The sequence below is a fragment of the Dendrobates tinctorius genome, unplaced genomic scaffold, assembly GCF_039654945.1.
Source record: "Dendrobates tinctorius isolate UK_male_01 unplaced genomic scaffold, ASM3965494v1 ptg000022l, whole genome shotgun sequence".
Lineage (NCBI taxonomy): Eukaryota > Metazoa > Chordata > Amphibia > Anura > Dendrobatidae > Dendrobates > Dendrobates tinctorius.
This window is the reverse complement of record NW_027361690.1, coordinates 114,414,814-114,430,578: the sequence shown is the minus strand read 5'-3', so window position 1 is coordinate 114,430,578 and position 15,765 is coordinate 114,414,814.

Here is a 15,765-nt window from a genome sequence, read left to right as displayed (position 1 = left end):
ATATGATGCCTGAAAAAGAACATATATACTGTCCCACCATATAGGTACAAAAAGGACACAATAACCAAGGATAACATATCCAGGTCAATAATAGATGTCAATACCTCAGGCATCTAAAATAATTAACCATATATAAATTAGTCTCATATAAATGCACAACAACGGTGAATCACCGCTGGCATGTAAATCTAAGACCAAAAGAAGGGCTTATAGAGTAATGTATAATGCAGTATAATATATCAAATATATGGGACAAAAATACATAAGAAAAAGAATACAATAATGTGAGTAAATGCATATATATATATAATATTAGCACAATAATAAAATACTAAAAAATAAAAACTCAAAATACATAGTGAGAAACAATCATAAAAATATCCATAAAAATAAAAAGTGCAAAGTGTAGTGATCACACGTGTGCTCGAGTGAACTAAAGTGAACACAATTGTAATACATAAAGTTTTATTAATAATTTAATAATATAGTTTATAATAAATAAATGCATAATCAAAAAGTGCATAAGTGAAATATCATGAAGATGTATTCTTTTTCAAAAAAGTCCTAGGACCGGGTACGAGCTAAAGCAGAAAAAAGAAAAAAGAGAATAGAGACAAAAGAATAAAAAAAAAATTATTAAAACAAAATTCATAAAAATGCATTAAAAGATAATTGTTCATTAAGACCCCTAGGTGCAATCGTATCCAATTTGAATATCCATTTGGCTTCAATTTGTGCAAGGCGATTTTTGATATTTCCCCCCTAGTATTCAATACAATGTGATCAATCCCCCTCACTTTCAAGAGAGAGTCATTACAATCATGAAACAATTTGAAATGTCTTGGCAATGTCTTTAGTGAATCAATACCAGAGGTATCTTGTGCCGCTCTTAGATCCAAGACATGTTCCCTCACTCTACGTCTGAATTCTCTTGACGTGAGACCGACATACTTCAAATTGCAGGGGCAACAAGCACAATAGATAACTGCCATAGTAGTGCACGTTATATGGTAGAGTATTTTCAATGTTCTGCTCTCATCAGCATTTGAGAACTCACCTCATCTCTCTACATTAGGGCATGCAACACATGATCCACAGGGTTTACATCCCCATTTTGGACCCCATGATCCAAACACATTCTCCTTTTTCTTCTTGTAATGACTGTGTACTAACATGTCACGGATGTTTTTTGATCTTCTATACGTAATGGCACGTCATACATGCAGGAAACATGCATGTTATTGCAGCATATGACGTGTCTTCCGGGTCTCGTGATATCGGCGGTGGCGTGCGTTCATTGTGGAAAGCACACTATAGGATTTGATGTGTGTTTTGTTATTAAACATATATTTTTTTGTTTGTTTTGACCGTGTTATTCCATCAGGGCATGCTATGTTTTTATCTGGGACCTGATCACTAATATTATGAATGGTTAATTTAATTAATTAAATATGTGGGAACCATTGTTTTCATTGGACCGTGTAACATATAAAAACTTCCCCATATCCATTGTTACCTCACTCCATGAGAAAGCCACATCAGGCGAAACGTACGTTTATATATGTCTATTGCTGCTGTTTTTTTTCTTTTTTCTTTGTTTTTTAACAAGAGAACTTAATAAAGTATTTTAATATTTCCATTCATTTGGATTTGTATTTGGGGTTATTCATTTATTTGAGAAGGTGTAACAAGTTGTATTATGAATATCCCCTCATGATATAGATTATCGGGTGGGTGATCTCACTAAGGTGTTGATATATATTTTACCCCAAGATTTGGGGTTAATTGCATTCTAAGCTGTTTTCTGTTTCTTTTCAAGATGGATTTACGCACTCTTGAGGCCAATTGGCTGTTACAGGCAGAAAATGTGTTTAAAGGGGAACCGGCTCAAGACAATCCTAACCATAATAATATATGTGAGCTTAAAAGCAAACTCAAGAATTGTTTCCACCGTAGGATAAAAATCTGGTGGAATAAAGTGTTTTTAGAAAATTATTTAAGTAAACATTTGATCCCAAGAGGCCTTAGGGTGCAATTATTTCCTTCATATGCTAGAGATGATGTGAAATTCTCGTCAGCATAGGAGAATATTTGTAACACCTGCTCTCGTTCATTTATTTCCTTGATTACTGATTATAATTCCCAGTCTCTTCCGGTACTTGAAAAAGAAATAGAGGATCTTAATAAGGATCTTAGTAAATTGATTACATCTGGGGAGATGGAGAAATTCAAAAAGGAATTAGAAGATCTACATGTGTCCTGGGAAAAACAAATTAAGGACATTAAAACAAAAAAATATACTAGGGATTTATCTGATATGGAGAGCAATAGGATGTATAAATGGAAACTCCCCCCTAAACGAAATAGGATGAGAAGTGCATCCATGACCTCATCCACATCTATGGAATCTTCTAGCTCTGGATTTGGGAGAACATACAATACTAGGATGCGCAAACGTAAGAATAACTTTGGACAGACATCTCCTAGGAGAAAGAAGGATGCTCCGTGCACCAGTGATCTACCATCTACTAAGGTAATCAATTTATCAGATGTTGAATTGACATCCCAGCAAAGGGAGGTCCTTGAATTGGGACTCAATTTTTCACCTACTGCTAAATTGACTCCTTTGCAGCCTTGAAAGATTTGCATCTTTTTGCGCGCAAACTTCTCCTTAAAAAATTACATCTTAAATCTGATAATAAGGAGAAGGAGAATTTAGATACGGAAGCACAATTGGAGGCTTTGGAAACCCTAAATGAGTTTCTCTTGGAGCAAGGACCAGCAGTTAGAAGTAAGTTTCCTAAGCCATTGGTTTCAAAATCGAAACAATTTCCACCTCTGGCTTTAAGTGCCAATATTGATTTATTTGTGAAATTGGTCAGTTCTGTTTTCAGGAATATTTCTACTAGTACTTGTGATTACAATCTAACTGTGGCCCAAATAAGAGCCATTAAAGAACTCTCTGCTAGAACAGATGTAGCTATAAAACCATCTGATAAAGGAGGTAATACAGTGATTTGGCCTTGTACTATGTATGAAAAAGAGGTGTACAAATTATTAAAACATGCCAGATGCTACAGGAGGCTTACTTTTAATCCCTTGACGTCTTTTTGTTCACAGTTGAAGACTATATTGACAGGAGCTGTTGAGTCCTCGATTATTAGTCAAAGACAGATGGATTATTTGACTGTGGATTGCCCTACTATTGCTACGTTTTACATACTCCCAAAGGTACACAAGAATGCTTGTTGTCCACCAGGCCGCCCCATTGTGGCAGGTGATAATAGCTTTAGTTAACCCATTTGTAGGTTGATCGACTATGTTCTCCATCCTTTGGTAGAAACACTACCGTCTTACCTTAAGGATACAAATGATGTTTTATGTAAATGGATGGTCTACAATTGGAGGAAAATATGATCCTTGTGACCTGTGATATTGAATCCCTCTACACGTCTATAAGGCATGAAGATGGTCTTTCCGCTGTTAAACAGTTTTTGATGATGTCCAATGAAGACGGTGAGTTTTGTGAGTTCATTGTGGATCTCCTCCAGTTTGCACTCACTCATAATTTTTTTATTTTTTCAGATCAGTTTTTTCTACAGCACCAGGGCACAGCTATGGGGGCGGCTTTTGTGCCCTCATACCCTAATCTGTTCCTGGGGCTGTGGGAGAGAAATATCTTTACAACTGATTCTATACCATTGGTTGATAGAGTGCAATACTGGGGGAGATACATTGATGATATTTTGTGTATTTAGCAGGGTTCCATGGATGAGCTTCACACCTTTATGAGTTGTTTGAATGAAAACGAGTTGAATTTGCATTTGACATATAAGGCAGGAAGATCAAATATTGAATTCCTGGATGTTTTGCTTCAAGTTGATGATACTGGTTTTGTACATACTGATATTTTCCGCAAGCCAACTTCGACGAAGAGTCTTTTACATTTTTCATCATCTCATCAACGAAGTCTCATTCGTGGTATACCCATAGGACAATTCTTACGGATGCGACGCATCTGCTCGAGAGAGGAATCATTTGAAAAACAGAGCAAAGATTTGAGTATTAGATTCCAAGAGCGTGGATATCCTTCCTCATGTATAAAGCGTGGATATTGGCGTGCGAAAAGAACAGACCATCTGGAGGCACTACATAAACGTAGATCTGATGCACATTCTTCTGATAAGGTACGCTATATTCAAGATTTCAATAGTAAATGGCGTGAAATCAATATGATTTTGAATAAACATTGGGGAGTTCTACAAATAGACCCTATTTTGTCACACTATCTGCCACCCTGGCCTGCCATTACATATAGAAGATCAAAAAACATCTGTGACATGTTAGTACACAGTCACTACAAGAAGAAAAAGGAGAATGTGTTTGGATCACGGGGTCCAAAATGGGGATGTAAACCCTGTGGATCATGTGTTGCATGCCCTAATGTAGAGAGATGAGGTAAGTTCTCAAATGCTGATGAGAGCAGAACATTCAAAATACTCTACCATATAACGTGCACAACTATGGCAGTTATCTATTGAGCTTGTTGCCCCTGCAATTTGAAGTATGTCGGTCTCACGTCAAGAGAATTCAGACGTAGAGTGAGGGAACATGTCTTGGAAATAAGAGCAGCACAAGATACCTCTGATATTGATTCACTAAAGACATTGCCAAGACATTTCAAATTGTTTCATGATTGTAATGACTCTCTCTTGAAAGTGAGGGGGATTGATCACATTGTATTGAATACTAGGGGGGAGATATCAAAAAACGCCTTGCACAAATTGAAGCCAAATGGATATTCAAATTGGATACGATTGCACCTAGGGGTCTTAATGAACAATTATCTTTTAATGCATTTCTATGAATTTTGTTTTAATAATTTTTTTTTTATTCTTTTGTCTCTATTCTCTTTTTTTCTTTTTTCTGCTTTATCTCATACCCGGTCCTTGGACTTTTTTGAAAAAGAATACATCTTCATGATATTTCACTTATGCACTTTTTGATTATGCATTTATTTATTATAAACTATATTATTAAATTATTAATAAAACTTTATGTATTACAATTGTGTTCACTTTAGTTCACTCGAGCACACGTGTGATCACTACACTTTGCACTTTTTATTTTTATGGATATTTTTATACTTGTTTCTCACTAGGTATTTTGAGTTTTTATTTTTTATTATTATCATTTCCGGTCACCGTTTACCGCTATAATATTTTTTTCCCCTATTATTATTTTTTATGTTCTCCAAGTGTCCCCCGTTGGTGTCATTATGTTATATTTTATCGAGTTCTATTATCCTGTCTATCAGTGTATATATTAAGTCACAGTGTTGTAATGGTAATCCACAACTTCCGTTTTCGGGGGAGATATTTGCAGTGTACACCTTATTCCAGGGCGCACTGATGGGGAAACGTCACTTCCGGTTTCGGGTACACTGATTCGGCTTGCGCTGCATGTTTCCTGTTATTGCAGCATATGACGTGTCTTCCGGGTCCCGCGATATCGGCGGTGGCGTGCGTTCCATTGTGGAACGCACACTATAGGATTTGATGTGTGTTTTGTTATTAAACATATATTTTTTTGTTTGTTTTGACATTGTTATTCCATCAGGGCCTGCTATGTTTTTATCTGGGACCTGAGCACTAATATTATGAATGGTTAGTTTAATTAATTAAATATGTTGGAACCATTGTTTTCATTGGACCATGTAACATATACGTAAAACCTTCCCCATATCCATTGTTACCTCACTCCTTGAGAAAGCCACATCAGGCGAAAAGTACGTTTATATATGTCTATTGCTGCTGTTTTTTTCTTTTTTTCTTTGTTTTTTAACAAGAGAACTTAATAAAGTATTTTAATATTTCCATCCATTTGGATTTGTATTTGGGGTTATTCATTTATTTGAGAAGGTGTAACTATTTATTTAAATAATTAAAAGAACGACATGGGTCTACTCTATTCTTGATAAGCAACCTTGCTAAAGCTGACAACTGAGGGTTGCAGCCCGCAGCTGTCAGCTTTGCCTGGCTGGTTATCAAAAATACAGGGTAACCAACATCGTTTTATTTTTCATTATTTATTTAAAGCACGGGTGCCGACTCATGATTACTCCCATCAGCCACACCGGATCTCGATGTTATTAGCGGCATCTGATGGGAGTAGTAGTCCTATCAGCTGACCACAGTGACAGGAGGTAAACTTTTCACCTGCGATCACAGCTGCAGGCTCATGCTCTCATTAGATAGCGAAGAAACCGTAGCATTCTGACCGACTGTAATGATCTTACCATGATCAGGTAAGATCACAACCTTAGTGGAAACGCAATCATTTACCGAAAATGCTCAAGAATCTGAACACAAATTCTAATGTGCAAGTTCGCTCATCTCTAACCACAACCATAGATTCTCTCCTCGGAAAAAATCTGGTCAGTTATGCTACTATAAGGTGTCCAGAATGGTAGCCGTGGGCAAGCTGTTGCTCCATAATGGTGTGGCGCCCCCAGGAGTATGGTCGCCACAATGTCATTGCTTTCCTCCAGGGAGGGTGATGTCATGCTTGGAAGCAAGGAAAGGTCTCCCTAACAGTTAATCATTTACATGCAACACGTTCCCACTCCAGGCCAGCAGAGGGAGCTCTGAACCAGTATTGGGGGAGGAGCGCGCTCTGAGGGCCAGGAGTGGAAATAGTCAGTTAGTCTGAGAAGGGCAACAAGTGTAGACGTGTGGAGAGAAGCTGGAGGTTGAGCTGAGGATAGAGAGCTCCCTCCCAGTGAAAGCGCATGATCTGGAGCCTGGTCTCCAAGGTTGTATGGATACTGAAGGTCCTGTATCAGAAACCAGAGGAATAGGAAGCTCTAAATGCTCTATTCCCAACTAAGACTCGGAGGCACAACAGCGATGGGTGAGCCAAGAGAGATAGAAGGCTACAGCTGTCTGCCATACGAGGTAGTTCTAAGAGAAGATAAGAAAGAGGAACTTCAGTGTAACACTGTACTGCATGTACCTCAAGCCAGCGCTAGGAAGGAGACTGCACAACCCATCTGATAGAGAGATCCCTGAGTTGCTTCCAGGCTAGCCTGCTCCTGTGCCATCTGTAACCAGGACCCTGGACTGTGTTTGCCAAGTAAAGGTAAAGAAACTGCACCCTGTTGTGTCCTTGCCTCCTTCCTGCAACATCCTCCGCACTGCTACATCTCTGTGCCAAACACTGCACCTTCTTCCTAACCCTTTTTCTACACTGCCCTGGGACTACAGCCCTGCCTATGGAGGGCTATAACATCACTACTGCACCCCACCATCTGTCCCAGAGGATCTGTCTGCAGCGTCGGCTTAACATCTTCATTGCCGAACACCACAGGTGGCATCGCAAATCATTCATAAACTTTATTCCCATCACTCAATCCCCTTTTGCATGGGCGCTCAGGGCCACGGACCGGGTCACCGCTGCTGTGACAATCCCCTCTGAGAGACTGAGTACCCCACAGCCCTGGGAGGGTGACCCAACTTGGCGTCACGAACAGGATTACAGAGCCCGGTATCCCCGGGTCCTGTGTGCCAGTGACTGTGTTTTGTGCAAAAGACTGTTGGCGCCATTACCGCCATTATCCCGCTGCTTGGCACGTGTGGGAAACAAAAGAGGCGGGCCTTTGTGGGAGGAGCCTGCCAGATAGCGCGTAGCAGTGAAGTACCGCGCGGGAAGAGGACAGCGTGCGAGAAGTGAGAAGCTGAGGCCTGCAGTTCCGGCGTCCCCTGATCGAGCCGAGGGGCGGCTTCCGGTAAGCCAGTGCAGCCCCGTGGCCTGGCTCACGTTAACTAGGGGGGAGAGAAAATGTCTGAGGACAAAGCAAATGCAGCGGCGGGCACTCCCGCAAACCCCTCAGCGCCGCAAGAAGTAGCGCCCACCGCAGCGGTCCCCATAATGTCGCAGTCCATGCCCTACATACCGGGAGCAGCCTGGCTACCGCAGTCCTCGGGTGAGTCACATACCCTGAGCGAGTTTAAAGAGAGACTGTGCAGCTTGTTTGAGGTGTATCCTCTATCTGAAAGCCAGAAGGTGAACATCCTAATTGGGCAGCTAACAGGTGCAGCACAGAGAGAAGTAAAAGCCTGGCAGGACACTGACAAAGAGACTGTTAAAAAGATTCTGGCCAAGCTAAGAAGCACCTTTGACACTCGCAGCTGAAATCAAGATGAGGTTCTTTGGCTGTAAACAGAAAGTGCAGGACAGTATAAGGGACTATGCTCTTAACCTGCAGGAGGCGCTGCGAGCCGTCAAGCAAATTGATCCCGACAGTGTGAAAGAGGAAGACAAACTGTTAAAGGAGCAGTTCATTGAAGGACTCATATCCAGTACCCACAGAGCACAGCTGCGCATCATAACCCTACAAATCCCTGACCTGGACTTTGCTGATTTCAAGGACAGGGCTATTCGGGTACTGCAGGAATCAACTGTCAGCCGTCCAGCGCCCCCTAGGCGCCCAGCGATCACCTAAAACCAGGAAGCAACATCTTTCCCTTCCATCCCTGTGGAGGCTAATGCACAGACTCTGGATAAAGATCCAACTGAAGAGCTGCGTCTTCAGGTCCAGGAGTTGACCAAAGGTATGGCTGCACTTACTAAAACCATGCAGTCCCTGCAGGTGTCCTCCAAGGAGAAGATCCAGCTGGCTTTCAGTCCAGAGGATGTCCCATGGCTCCGGGAGAGGAGAACCCCGCCACTCCAAGGGAGGAACAACGACTGCTATGACCAGGAGGGACATCTCATCTGTCGTCGCTGCCACAAGGCAGGTCATCTTGCAAGATTCTGTCCTTTAAATGAGTAACCCCTGGGGCAGAGGGCCAACCCCCAGGAGTAGGACCACAAGGCACAAGGAACTGGCAAGCCAAGTATGTTGGAGGGAGACTGATCTTTCCAGTGGTGATTGACGGCATCCCCATGAACGCTTTGCTGGACACTGGCTCCCAGGTGACCACTATGCCCTATATCCTCTACAAGCGGTATTGGGCTGACTCTGAACTCACCCGTGGCCCAAGTGATGAACTAACAGTAGTTGCCAGTAATGGTCAGTCTTTACCACAAGTGGGATGTAAAGAAATTTCTGGGTTTACTGTTAAAGTGGGTCGGGTAGAGTTAAAATCTCAAGGTCTGATAGTTGTGGATATTGATCGATGAGAATGTAATCCCATGATGACTCTTGGTACAAATGTAATTGAAAATTGTCTTTCCGAGGTTATTGTCTTGTTGCAACAGGTGGCTTAGACTGCTGGTTCCAGTGAACAACGAGTCCTGCAGAAGGAGATCAAGGCCCTGATGCAAAAACAGCAGGTAGAACTCTCTGGCGGAGAAATTGGCAGCATCAGAGTGAGTGATGCTTTCCCCATTGCAATACCCCCCAGATGTGAAATGTTGATTTGGTGTCGGGCAGCTATAGGTCTCAGAGGAAAAGATTACCAAGCATTGGTAGAGCCAGTATACTCTGATAGCAGGCCCACGGTCCTGACTGCCAGAGGGGTAGTTGATGTACGAAAGGGGAGAGTACCTGTACGCCTTTAGAATTGTGGGGAGGAGGAGGCCACAATACCTCGGTATGCCACAGTTGCTAAGCTGCTCACTGTCAGCAACAATGCCATGCAGGCAGCAGAGCTCTTGGTCTCATCCGACCAGGTGGAGGACAAGGGCTCTGTAAAGCAGCTGGAGGAGTGGTGCCAGCAACTGCAGGTGGGGACTGACTCTACACCTTCATACCAGAAAAATGGGGTTTACAGGGTGACCCAGGAGTATGAGCGGGTATTCAGTAAACACCCTCTAGATTTTGGGAAGGCAAAAGGGGTTCAACATCATATCCCCACTGGAGATCATCCACCCATTAAAGAAAGGTACCGGCCTTTACCCCCAACACAATACCAATGTGCTAAAGGTATGTTGAGAGAGATGAAGGAAGCTGGGGTTATCAGAGACAGTTGTAGCCCCTGGGCAGCTCCAATAGTTTTTGTAAAGAAAAAGGATGGTACCATGAGAATGTGTGTTGATTACAGGAAAATTAACAGCATTACACATAAAGATGCCTACCCATTACCTAGAATTGAGGAATCATTAGCTGCACTTAAAACTGCTAACTACTTTTCCACCTTGGATCTCACTAGTGAGTATTGGCAGGTTCCCGTGGCAGAGGCAGACAAGGAGAAAACAGCATTTACCTCCCCAATGTGTCTCTGTGAGTTCAACTATATACCATTCGGACTCTGCACCGCCCCAAGAACATTTCAACAGTTGATGGAGTGCTGCCTGGGACACATGAACTTTGAGACAGTCCTGTTGTACCTTGATGATGTCATTGTTTTCTCCAAGACTTATGAAGACCATCTGGAACACCTGGCTGCGTTGTTTAAAGCCTTGTCCAACTTTGGCCTGAAGGTGAAGTCTTCCAAATGCCACATCCTGAAGCCCAAGGTACAGTACCTTGGCCATGTAGTGAGTGCAGAAGGTGTGGCACTAGATCTGGACAAAGTCTCAGTCATCCGGGACTGGCCGAAGCCCACTAACCTCCATGAAGTACGCCAATTCCTCGGACTGGTAGGCTACTACCGAAGATTCATCAAAGGCTTCACTGAAATAGCCACCCCTATGCAAAATCTTCTGGTGGGACAGTCCAAGAAAGCCAAACAGAAGAATTCCACATTTGAATGGACTGAGGAGTTGGAGATATCCTTCACTCGAATGATGATGGCTCTCACCGGGGATGAAGTTCTGGCCTACCCAGATTATGACAAGCCCTTTGTGTTGTATACTGATTCCAGCAACGTGGGACTAGGAGCAGTACTGTCACAGGTACAGAATGGCAAAGAAAGAGTGATCTCCTACGCCAGCAGAAAGCTTCATCCCACTGAAAGGAACTCTGACAATTACAGTTCCATTAAGCTGAAGTTCTTGGCCATAGACTGGGCTGTGACTGAAAGATTTAAGCATTACCTAGCTTCAGCCAAGTTTACCATCTTCACGGACAACAACCCGTTGACTCACTTGGAAACTGCAAAACTAGGTGCACTGGAGCAGCGATGGATGGCTCGGCTGTCTAACTATGAATTTACCATCAAGTACCGAGCAGAGCACAAGAATGCCAATGCTGATGCGCTGTCCATAATGCCTAATCTGCCAGATGCAGGAGAAGACCCTGAGACTCTTGAAGAAATAGAGTTACCTCCCTTCCACCAGCCAATTGCGGCCCAACGTGCTCAAGGAGTAAGAAACAAACGGTCTGGCTTGAAAGAGGTCACCCTAAATCCATTGCCCCATCATGACTGGGCAGAAACTCAGGATAATGACCCCGCAGTCCGCCTGGTGAAGGAGCTACTATCACAAGCTGACTCACGCCCAGAGTCGGATGCTCCTGAAGAAACCCAGCAGTTGTGGAAGGAAAGAGGTTGACTGTTCATTTATGAAGGAAAGCTATGTCGGAGGAGTATCAATGCCCGTACTCATGAGCTGGTCTGGCAGGTGGTAGTCCCAAAGAGAGAGGCATCAATGGTCTTGGAAGCATACCACAATGGAACTGGACACTTCAGATGGAAGAAGTTGGAAGCATTGCTCCGGGAGAGATTCTACTGGGCTGGTATGAGGAAAGCCATTGAAAGGTGGTGCCGGGAGTGTGGACAATGTAACCTGCGCAGAAAGGATCGAAACAGCCAGAGAGCTCCTCTGCAGCCAATAGTAACCAAACAGCCACTTGAGTTGGTTGCCCTGGACCATGTGAAGCTGGTCCCAAGCCGGTCAGGCTACATCTATGCTCTTACCATCGCGGACCACTACTCAAGATTCCTGGTAGTTGTGCCTGTCAAAGATCAAACAGCCAGGACAGCAGCCGGAGCATTCCAACATCACTTCTGTAGACCACATGGATATCCTGAGCCAGTGCTTACGGATCAGGGTCCAGCCTTTGAGGCAGAAGTGTTCCAGGAATTCTGTAACTTGTATGGTTGTAAGAAGATCTGGACAACACCATACCATCCACAGACCAATGGCATGTGTGAAAAGATGAACCAGGTAGTGATTGACCTGCTGAAGACCTTGCCTTTGGAAGAGAGGAATCTATGGCCAGAAAAGTTGCCAGACCTGGTAGACCTCTACAATCATCCCTGTGAATTCCACCAACTGCACTCTAGCCTACCTAATGAGAGCGAGGCCTGGTAAACTGCCTATTGATTTGGACATGGGAGTCCTTACACCTGAGGTGACATCCCCAGATGCTGACTGGGATACAGAATGGCAGCAACAGTACAGAAGAGTACAAGAGTGCGTGGAGAAGAGTGTAGCTCAAGCAAGACAAAAACAAGAAAGGCACTACAACCAACATGCACCCGCAGTTCCCTTGTCACCAGGAGAACAAGTGCTCAAGAGGAAAAGAAGACTCCATAAATTGGATGACCAATGGGAAGCTGAACCCTACACCATTCTACCCTCAAACTTTGACAGTATCAAGGTGTGCCTTATTAGTAAAGATGGAGGAGAAACCTCAGCAGCAATATCCAGGGATCATCTGAAACTGTGCCCTGACCAGATAAAAGAAAGAATAGAAGAACAAAATAACATCCAACCCATGGAAGAAGAAGAAAAGGTCAGCACTATACTTGGAGAATTCTCTGCCAATTGGACTAAAGTAAATGATGCTATAGTGGTGCCAGTGTTAACATTTTCCCAACTGGTAGTACAAGAAGAAGTGACTCATAAGAACTCTGAAAATCAGGAAGTTCAGGTAGCAGACGCCATACCAGTAGTGGAGCCGGAGAATCCTCGACCTGCCAGTGGTGAATCTATCATGCCCGTGGTGAGTCGAAGAGTTTGCAGACAGCTACTACCCAGTTTACCTACAGTGAGCAAAAGTGGACCTAGAAAATCTAGTATCCCTGTGCTACGTAGAAACTTCAGTATGGTAGCCAGTTCAACACCAGTGGTTAGTACCAGACAACCAGTGAGGTCCCCAACCACACCAGTATTACGCAGATCTACTCGTACCACCCAAGGTATACCACCCATCAGATTCCCCATATAAATAAATTAAAGTAATGTAACTGTTAAAAATGTATATATGTAACTGTTTAAGTTTTGTGCCTACAGATAATCTGTAAGAACTCTCCTTTTTTAATTTTTCCAGTTTTGTTTTGATGGACATTTTGACTACAGGACCGTGTGTGGTCACTACCTTGTAAATAGTTCACCTTTTGCCCAGGAATGGACCATGGACGTTGATGCTGGACTTATCATCACAGGACTGTTTTTGGAGCTTGTGGTTTTTGTAATTTTTCCTTTTTCAAATCTTGTAACCTTCATATTGTTTATTTGTCATTTGTTATATGTATTTTATGTTTTTCATCAGCCCAGGAGTGCTGACTTGCACTAGAGGGGAATGTGGCACCCCCAGGAGTATGGTCGCCACAATGGCATTGCTTTCCTCCAGGGAGGGTGATGTCATGCTTGGAAGCAAGGAAGGGTCTCCCTAACAGTTAATCATTTACATGCAACACGTTCCCACTCCAGGCCAGCAGAGGGAGCTCTGAACCAGGATTGGGGGAGGAGCACGCTCTAGGGCCAGGAGTGGAAATAGTCAGTTAGTGTGAGGAGGGCAATGAGTGTAGATGTATGGAGAGAAGCTGGAGGTTGAGCTGAGGATAGAGAACTCCCTCCCAGTGAAAGCGCATGATCTGGAGCCTGGTCTCCACAGTTGTATGGATACTGAAGGTCCTGCAACAGAAACCAGGGGAATAGGAAGCTGTAAATGCTCTATTCCCAACTAAGACTCGGAGGCACAACAGCGACGGGTGAGCCAAGAGAGATAGAGGGCTACAGTTGTCTGCCTTACGAGGTAGTTCTAAGAGAAGATAGGAAAGAGGAACTTCAGTGTAACACTGTACTGCATGTACCTCAAGCCAGCGCTAGGAAGGAGACTACACAACCCAACTGATAGAGAGATCCCTGAGTTGCTTCCAGGCTAGCCTGCTCCTGTGCCATCTGTAACCAGGACCCTGGACTGTGTTTGCCAAGTAAAGGTAAAGAAACTGCACCCTGTTGTGTCCTTGCCTCCTTCCTGCAACATCCTCCGCACTGCTACATCTCTGTGCCAAACACTGCACCTTCTTCCTAACCCTTTATCTACACTGCCCTGGGACTACAGCCCTGCCTGTGGAGAGCTATAACAACACTGCTGCACCCCACCATCTGTCCCAAAGGATCTGTCTGCAGCGTCAGCTTAACATCTTCATTGCCGAACACCACAGGTGGCATCACAAATCACTCATAAACTTTATTCCCATCACTCAATCCCCTGTTACATGGGCGCCCAGGGACACGGACCGGGTCACCGCTGCTGTGACAATCCCCTCTGAGAGACCGGCCCGGTACCGAGTACCCCACAGCCCTGGGAGGGCGACCCAATGGCCTGGAACTTTACAAACATATCGTGTCCCAGTCCATTATTGTTGTGTTGTATACATTGCAGTGTACTCAATTGTAGTCCAGAGGCCTCCGCTTTCTTCACGTCCTCAGTTCCAGGATCAGCCACACACTTCTGGGGACATCCAGTTCATTTTATCAAGTTAAACTTTACTGAACAGTTCAAGTACATCAATCTTTAACATGCACTATTGGGCACAGCTCCCTCCTAATCTTGTTCCATCAGCACAGTACATTTTAATAATATTCTTATGTTCAGCTCAGACTTTCCCTACTTTAAAAGGTTCTGTTAGCCCTAGGGATACCCCAAATGCGCCATGTTTACCTCAAGCAGTTCCATCTCCATCTTCTTCTTCTGGAAAGTGTCATGATCCAGTCTGGGTTTTGAGTCCTGTCTGCCCTTTTCCCATGCTGATCATGTCAATGGTTAACTTTGCCTGGCCTCATTTTGGATTCAGGTCTGCAGGCTATGTCAGTTATATTTTCTGCCTACGGCATAACTGACTGACTCTGGTAGTACCCTGATTTGTCCTCCTGCAGTTGCTGACTTTGCCCGTGTCTGTTTGTCCCCCACTCCCTGTCCCAACTAAGTGTTTCCCTTTCATGTTTAGGACTCCCTGGTATCTGACTTGGTTTGGACCCTGACCTGCTGTTTGTCTCTTTTCTTTGGCATATCTGCTCCTGACTGGTACTGACCCATTTGGCTTGTTTCTGACTCTGTGTTTGTTTATTGCTTTGGTACTGCGCTAACGACTAATATCAACTTGGCTTGTTTGACTATTCTGCTGCCACCTGGTGGCAGCCTCATTGCTGCACTGCAGGTCTGCTCTTGCTGTGTGCAGTCCTCCTTCCGCTCTGTAGTCATCTAGTGGAGCTTGCATCTACCTGCATAGCAGCAGTGTGACATTATATAGTTGTGGCCAAAAGTATTGACACCCCTGCAATTCTGTCAGATAATACTCAGTTTCTTCCTGAAAATGATTGCAAACACAAATTCTTTGGTCTTATTATCTTCATTTCTTAAATGAAAAAACACAAAAGAGAATGAAGCAAAAAGCAAAACATTGATCATTTCACACAAAACTCCAAAAATGGGCCAGACAAAAGTATTGGCACCCTCAGCCTAATACTTGGTTGCACAACCTTTAGCCAAAATAACTTCGATCAACCGCTTCCGGTAACCATCAATGAGTTTCTTACAATGCTCTGCTGGAATTTTAGACCATTCTTCTTTGGCAAACTGCTCCAGGTCCCTGATATTTGAAGGGTGCCTTCTCCAAACTGCCATTTTTAGATCTCTCCACAGGTGTT